General features: G+C 41.3%; 1 pseudogene; it reads right to left on the bottom strand.

The window, feature by feature from the left end:
• Window positions 1–919: 919 nt before the first annotated feature.
• The window catches only part of LOC104980984, a 72,561-nt pseudogene continuing 65,850 nt past the window's right edge, over window positions 920–7,630 (bottom strand).

The raw sequence follows: 7,630 nt of genomic DNA, 5'->3' as shown, positions 1-7,630 counted from the left end.
TGGTCTTTATTTTTGTATTTTCACTGTGTGTGTGAGGAGGCTCCTCCAGTCTGGGCAGTAAACCAGAATCTTGTTGAAGGTCTGTGTGCTTCACATTTCTTCTTGGAGGTGACTTTGGGAAAGAGTATTTTTGGGTTGATTTGCAAAATACAATCACTCTTAAGTTCTTAATGTTAATTTTAGAGCTGGTCCTGGTTCTCAGAAGTTGTACCTCTTGAATATGAAAACAGTTTTTAATGAAAATAGTAAGTAGCGCCTTACAGACTTTGTGTGTGTGTGTATTTATGTTTACATACTATATACAATACTCTTTCTAAACAATTAGTGGTTTGTTAGGGAGGTAATTTCTGAGAGCACCTCTCAAAATGTAATTATTCTAAAAATTGTATGATTATTTAGAAAATTCAGTTTAAATGCGTGGTTCTTAAACATAGATTCTCCATCAAGTTTCACTCTGAGGTGCTTGATTTTATTAAATGGCTGCATTTACTCTTACACTGTTATCCAGTTTTTCTGTAGAATAACTGGACAGTACAAATGGCAAAGAAAAAGAAATGAAAACCGTTAGATACACGACAAATTTTTTAAGTTTTCAAATTGTGTAGTTTCCGAAATCTGCCAAGAATTTGTTAGAATTCTCAGTGTCATGAAGCTTAATTCGAAGGAGGTAATTTTTTTTTCTTAAAAAAAAAATAGCTTTTGTTTTTGATGGCAGAAAATCCTGGTTTGTTGGGAAGGTTTTGAAGGAGCTTTAAGAAGAGGATGACAAAATAAAAGGCTTTTCAGTGGCCTGTGGGAAGGCAGGGCCTGTCCTGAGACGGAATTTGAAACACAATAGTTCCCAGGGCAAACTGTCACTCAGTTTTCAAGGTGGAATTTAAATAACCCCATTGTTTTCAAGAACTCCTACTCTGACCAGCTATTCTGCAGAATTACAGCTGCACTGATTCCCTTCCGAAGCATTCACTCTCAGGATTCCTTCTTGAGTATTATGTTGTCCCATATGAGACTTGTCCTTATCAAAATAATAGATCCTATAAATAAGAATTTTGTGTCAAGGAATTTAATGTGACTTTCCACAGGCCAAACTCCTAGGCCGAAGTCCTGCCATATGTGAATGTCAGCTATGATGTCAAAAAATAAGACTTCTCAACAGAGAAAAAGAGAAATCCTCCTCATTTAAGTAAAGGATTAACTCTTAGAAATTAGTTACTGGACCGCCGAGAAAGGAATGTTCTTTTTTTTTACCCCTAGCATTTCATTTAATAGTTAAGAATGAAATGTACATAAAAAGGCAATATTTAGGGCAAAATATTTGAATCCAAATAGTTGATAATTTTGAACATTTACATATCAGTATAGAAATGGTGTAGAGGTGGGGAGGAGAGGAGGAGACAGAAGAGAGAAAAGAACTCTGATTGCTAAGTGCTTCCTATGGACCTTCAGTTCAGTTCAGTTCAGTCGCTCAGTCGTGTCCGACGCTTTGCGACCCCATGAATCGCAGCACGCCAGGCCTCCATGTCCATCACCATCTCCTGGAGTTCACTGAGACTCATGTCCATCAAGTCAGTGATGCCATCCAGCCATCTCATCCTCTGTCGTCCCCTTCTCCTCCTGCCCCCAATCCCTCCCAGCATCAGAGTCTTTTCCAATGAGTCAACTCTTCGCATGAGGTGGCCAGAGTACTGGAGTTTCAGCTTTAGCATAATTCCTTCCAAAGAACATCCAGGACTGATCTCCTTTAGGATGGACTGGTTGGATCTCCTTGCAGTCCAAGGGACTCACAAGAGTCTTCTCCAACACCACAGTTCAAAAGCATCAATTCTTCAGCGCTCAGCTTTCTTCACAGTCCAACTCTCTCATCCATACATGACCACAGCAAAAACCATAGCCTTGACTAGACGGACCTTTGTTGGCAAAGTAATGTCTCTGCTTTTCAATATGCTATCTAGGTTGATCATAACTTTCCTTCCAAGGAGTAAGCGTCTTTTAATTTCATGGCTGCAGTCACCATCTGCAGTGATTTTGGAGCCCAGAAAAATAAAGTCTGACACTGTTTTCACTGTTTCCCCATCTATTTCCCATGAAGTGATGGGACCAGAGGCCATGATCTTCATTTTCTGAATGCTGAGCTTTAAGCCAACTTTACTTATATTTTTATAAGTAAAAGTTTATAAGTGCTTATATTTTTATTTCATTTCATTTAATTTTCAAGACAACACTGAAATGTGTACTATTGTTATACCTGTCTTAGGGACGGAAGTTGTGTCTCTAAAGACTAGATAATTTGTCCAGTTCACACCATTAGTAAGTGTGGGAGACAGAATAATCAATAATATGATGATAATTGATAAGGGCTTCCCAATGTGGCTCAGCAGTAAAGAATCCACCTGCAATACAGGAGGCACAGGAGACACGGGTTCAATCCTTGGGTTAGGAAGATCCTCTGGAGAAGGAAATGGCAACCCACTTCAGTATTCTTGCCTGAGAAATTCCACAGAGAGAGGAGCCTGGAGGGCTACAGTCCACTGGTGTCAGAGTCAGACACGACTTAGCAACTAAACAACAAGAATGACAATTCGGTTATAAGAGAGGATTTTATTCCTGCTAGCCATAATCCTCTGTAGAAGTTCACAGCATGGAAAGGCTAGAGGGATGCTAAACATTTCAGATGCTTATTTTAAATCAATATTCGAAGTAGTCATCTTATAGGAGAACGTGTTTCACAATATGCTATCCCAGTGATATTTATCACGTGTATATGACATTGCTATAAATAGGTAACAGGTCACTTTCAACTTTGTGGCCGCAGTTTACTGACTTTGGTATACGATTGTAAAACATGTTTTGGGGTCACACAACTCATCTTTCGTGTGGTTTTTATTTTTTACTATTTATTTACTTGGCTGTGCTGAGTCTTAGTTGTGGCATGTAGGATCCAGTTCCCTGACCAGAGATCAAACCTGAGCCCCTGCACTGGGAGCTCCGAGTTATCTGCTGCACCAGTAGGGATGTCCGTTGCAGGGTTTGTAAAACATAAACTTCCAGAGGTCTTAAAAGACGGCTCACTGCCTACATTTTGTTTTAGAGTAAAACTAATCTTGATGCGAAAACTGATTTGGTAAACCAGCCAACCTGTATTCACATGAATGACTAGAAATGATCTGGGTGAGGTAGGCTGGAGGGCTTCAGATGAGCCTGCGTTGAGTAATACCAGACAGCAGTGGCATTGATGAAACGAGGTGCAGAGAAACACGTTTGACTTTTGAGATGCATTTAAGACTACGAAACACACAGATCTTAAGTGTATTGTTTCAAAATCTCCATCACCCTGAAAAGTTCCCTCAGGGCTCCTCCCAGTCAATTCCCTCCCCTAGCAGAGGCATCCAGTGTTCTTAACCTTCCCCCATGATCCATGTTGCCCGATCCAGAACTTTATATAAATAGCACCTTTCAGTAAATCTTTAGGTCTGACTTTCTATTAGTTTTCTCTCACAGTACAGTAAGTTTCCACAAATGCGGTGGCTTCAAAAACACTAATTTGTTATCTCACAATTTTCAGAAGTCAAGAATCCAGGCATGGTTTAGTTCGATCTTCATTTGGGTAAATATCAAGGAGTGTTACTGTTGCACTGTATGATAAAAGTACATCTTATTTTGTAAGAAGCTGTCATTTTGCTGTTCAGTCACTAAGTTGGGTCCAACTCTTTGAGACCCTATGACCTTCAGCAAGTGAGGCTCTTCTGTTCTACACTATCTCCTGGAGTTTGTTCAAATTCATGTCCATTAAGTCAGTGATGCCATCTAGCCATCTCATCCTCTGCTGCCCCCTCTCCTCCTGCCTTCCATCTTTCCCAGCACCAGGGTCTTTTCCAATAAATCGACTCTTCACATCAGGTGACCAAAGTACTGGAGCTTCAGTTTCAGCATCAGTCCTTCTAATGAATATTCAGGGTTGATTTCCTTTATGATTGACTGGTTTGATCTCATAGTCCAAGGGACTCTCAAGAGTCTTCTCCAGCACCACGGTTTAAAAGCATCAATTCTGAAAATGGTTGTTTTAAAAACTTTGTCCAGTGTTAGGGTTGGTTATAAAGAGAGGTTATTTCAATATTTGCTACTCTGTCATGGCCAGAATCAGGAGTCCTAGGCTCTATTTGAAGTATTTTCTTGGCGCTCAGTCTTGAGTCTTTGAACTACATTTTTGAAGATGAAATTAAAAATGTAAAAATTTTTAAAAAGTCAGAACACTGCATGCTCATTTACTCAAATGTTTTGTGATGCCTGGGTCTTCAGCCCTTTCCTTTCTTTAATCTGCATATGCTAATTTAATTTGAGCTCTTTCTTCATGTCTAGGGAAAGTTTTTGAAAGTCAATCTCATGTCCAATACTAGTAAAGCTGAATAAAACTACGCATGTATTTTTGCCTAAGGAGGAATGGCTACAAAACCTGGGGTTCTTTTTGAAGATCTAGAAATCTCTGGTTATAGCAAAACAAAGCAAAACAATCTTTACAAGGATATGATGCTTGATCATTGGCACTTTGGTACTTAGATGTGATTTTCTACGCTTATAGTCCAGTTTATAATATGTTCATACACATATCATTTTAGGGAAGGACACAAATGTCATTTAAACCTTTTATCAGTGTTGGTAAAGAAGTTTCCTGACTGATATGAAAACCAATCCAGGTGACAAGGGCTAGCCTCTCTTGTACGACATCACGATATGGCTGTGCTCATAATCCCTTTCCTTGAGCACTGTTTCTGATATGTGACAAAAGAAGCAGCTCCATTACACTGAAAATTACAGGCTTGGGTGAAAGCTGCATTTTATATCATTCTTCAAGGAGAGCTAGGTGAAGAAAGTGCAGTTTTATTACTAATAACCTCCCCTCCCCCAAATCACAGGACTTCCTTGCGCTCTATTTCAAATTTGTTTTTAAAACTGTACACTGCTCCTCAATCCTTGTGGCAATAATTCAAAATAACGTGGTGGTATACAAGAAAGCCATTGTATGTGTCCATATCAATATATTTATTGTTTTTTTAGGGGGAAAGTCTCGTTTGTACAAAGATAGCAAAAGGCCACCACAAAGCAGGCTATGAATAGAGTGGAAATCCTGTGTTTACTGGCTCCTGTGGTTCAGGCCAGCGAGGGTCACTGAACTCACTTCATTTCCTATTCTGCTCTCTGCTCCAACTCTTTGAAGGGCACCATAGGGACAGAATCAGTTTCCTTATGCTAGCAAAAACCACCCAGAATGATCAGCCCCTTTCTCAAGCTGTAATCTCCCATTTTTCTTTATGTGCAAGTATATGTGTCCAAACGATTGTCGTGTGCACATTGTACCTTTTTTGGAACTAAAATTTTAATTGTTAAATATCAGTAAAGTGACAATTCTGCTGCTGCTGCTGCTAAGTCGCTTCAGTCGTGTCCGACTCTGTGTGACCCCATAGACGGCAGCCCACCAGGCTCCCCCGTCCCTGGGATTCTCCAGGCAAGAACACTGGAGTGGGTTGCCATTTCCTTCTCCAATGCATGAAAGTGAAAAGTGAAAGTGAAGTCGCTCAGTCATGCCCGACTCTTATCGACCCCATGGGCTGCAGCCTACCAGGCTCCTCCATCCATGGGGTTTTTCCAGGCAAGAGTACTGGAGTGGGGTGCCATTGCTACTGTCACCCAAACAGCAAGCAGATGCCTTGACAAGATGGCTTGTTCTGACAACCAACATTTCTTTGATATCAATCTAGAATTGTGAGCCTCTTGTGAGAAAATTGGATATCACCAAGGGAAAAGCCCCAGGTGGCACTAGTGGTAAAGAATCTGCCTGCCAATGCAGAAGACTCAGGAGATGCTGCGGGTTCAACCCCTGGGTTGGGAAGATCCCCGGGAGGAGGGCATGGCAACCCACTCCAGTATTCTTGCCTTTGAGAATCCCATGGACAGAGGGACCTGGCAGGCTACAATCCATAGGGTCACACAGTTAGACATGATTGAAGTGACTGAGAATGCACACCAATGCAGGAGATGTAAGAGACCTCGGTTCTATCCCTGGGTCAGAAAGATTCCCTGGAGAAGGAAATGGCAACCTACTCCAATATTCTTGCCTGGAAAATCCAACTGACAGAGGAGCCTGGCGGGTTACAGTCCATAAAGCTTCAAAGAGTTGAACACGACTGAAGCGACTTAGCAATAGAACGGTAAATGCCAAATCCATGGGCGAAAGGTCAACAGAAATGTTCACTACTTTCCAGGTAATAGGAAAATAAAAAATGAAATCTTATGTAGAAGACAGCTTATGCACACATGTCCATGCTACATAGCTATTAAATATTTTCATTTATAAGATGTATCCTGAATACAGGCTTTACTTTTGCACCCATTCCTCTCATTCACTTTAGCACTCCAATTACACTTTTTTCTTTTTTTTGGGCCACATCATGTAGATTGTGGGATCTTAGTTCCCCAACCTGGGATTGAACCCAGGCCCCTGGCAGTGAGAGTTCAGAGTCTTAACCATCGAGCATCCCGGGGATTCCCTCCAGTTACACTTCTGCTGGAATGTATGTTACTTTATGTCAGGGTTCCTTTTGATTAAAATGTGTCAACTTCTTGTTGCGGAGCCTGGGCTCTAAGCTGGGGCTTGGTAGTTGTGGTGCGTGGGTTTAGTGGTGCATGCAGCCCTGCTGCATGTGAAATCTTCCCGGACCAGGGATTGAACCCATGGCCCCTGCACTGGCAGGGGGACTCCTCACCACTGGACCACCAGGGAAGTCCAAAAAGAAAAGCCACTTCAATAAGAAGCTGCTGCTGCTACTGCTGCTAAGTCGCTTCAGTCGTGTCTGACTCTGTGCGACCACAGAGACGGCAGCCCACCAGGCTCCCCGGTCCCTGGGATTAGAGAGCAGCCCCTGCTTGCAGCAATGAAGACCCAGTACAACCAAAAATACGTGAACAGAAAGCATTTTTAAAAATGTGTCAACTTCTCTTCTTCTGAGAAAGTGAGTTTTAGTTGCTCAGTCATGTCCAACTCTTTGTAACCCCCTGGACTGTAGCCTGCCAGGCTCCTCATGAAGCATGGGATTTTCCAGGCAAGAATGCTGAGGTGGGTTGTCATTCCCTTCTACAGGAGATCTTCCTGACCCAGAGATCCAACCCAGGTCACCTGCACTGAGTCCAAATGTCATTTCTGCAGGAAAGTCTTTCCTGAGCAGCTCCCTTGACATCTTTAATAATATGCTTTGCAGTTCCTAATGATAGATTGGTGTTTTCATGTGATGAGCTCCTGTTTCCATTGTAGACTGCAAGCTCCTTGGGATTGAGACTACGTATCTTTTGCTCAGTATTTTATTCTTGAGACCTAGTACACTGCCTAACATAGAGTAGGCCCTCCATACATGAATGCATTTCCAGTGTTACAAATATTTAAAAATAAAGTTTCTTGCACATTCACCATTCCTCTAGTTAACTGAATCCTAATTTAGTCTTTCTCTTTTAAAAAATTTTTACTTCCTTTTTTTCTTCCTTTTGTTCTTAGACTTTCACAGAAGACTCTATGTTGGATTTTCTCAAAAGGCAGGGATATCTTAAAAATTAGATCTTGTTTATGGAGTCTAAATATATAAAT

This window comes from Bison bison, unplaced genomic scaffold (genome assembly GCF_000754665.1).
Source record: "Bison bison bison isolate TAMUID 2011002044 unplaced genomic scaffold, Bison_UMD1.0 scf7180017864508, whole genome shotgun sequence".
NCBI classification, from domain to species: domain Eukaryota; kingdom Metazoa; phylum Chordata; class Mammalia; order Artiodactyla; family Bovidae; genus Bison; species Bison bison.
Note: the sequence above shows the minus strand (reverse complement) of the source record. Positions and strands in the feature narration are given on the sequence as shown.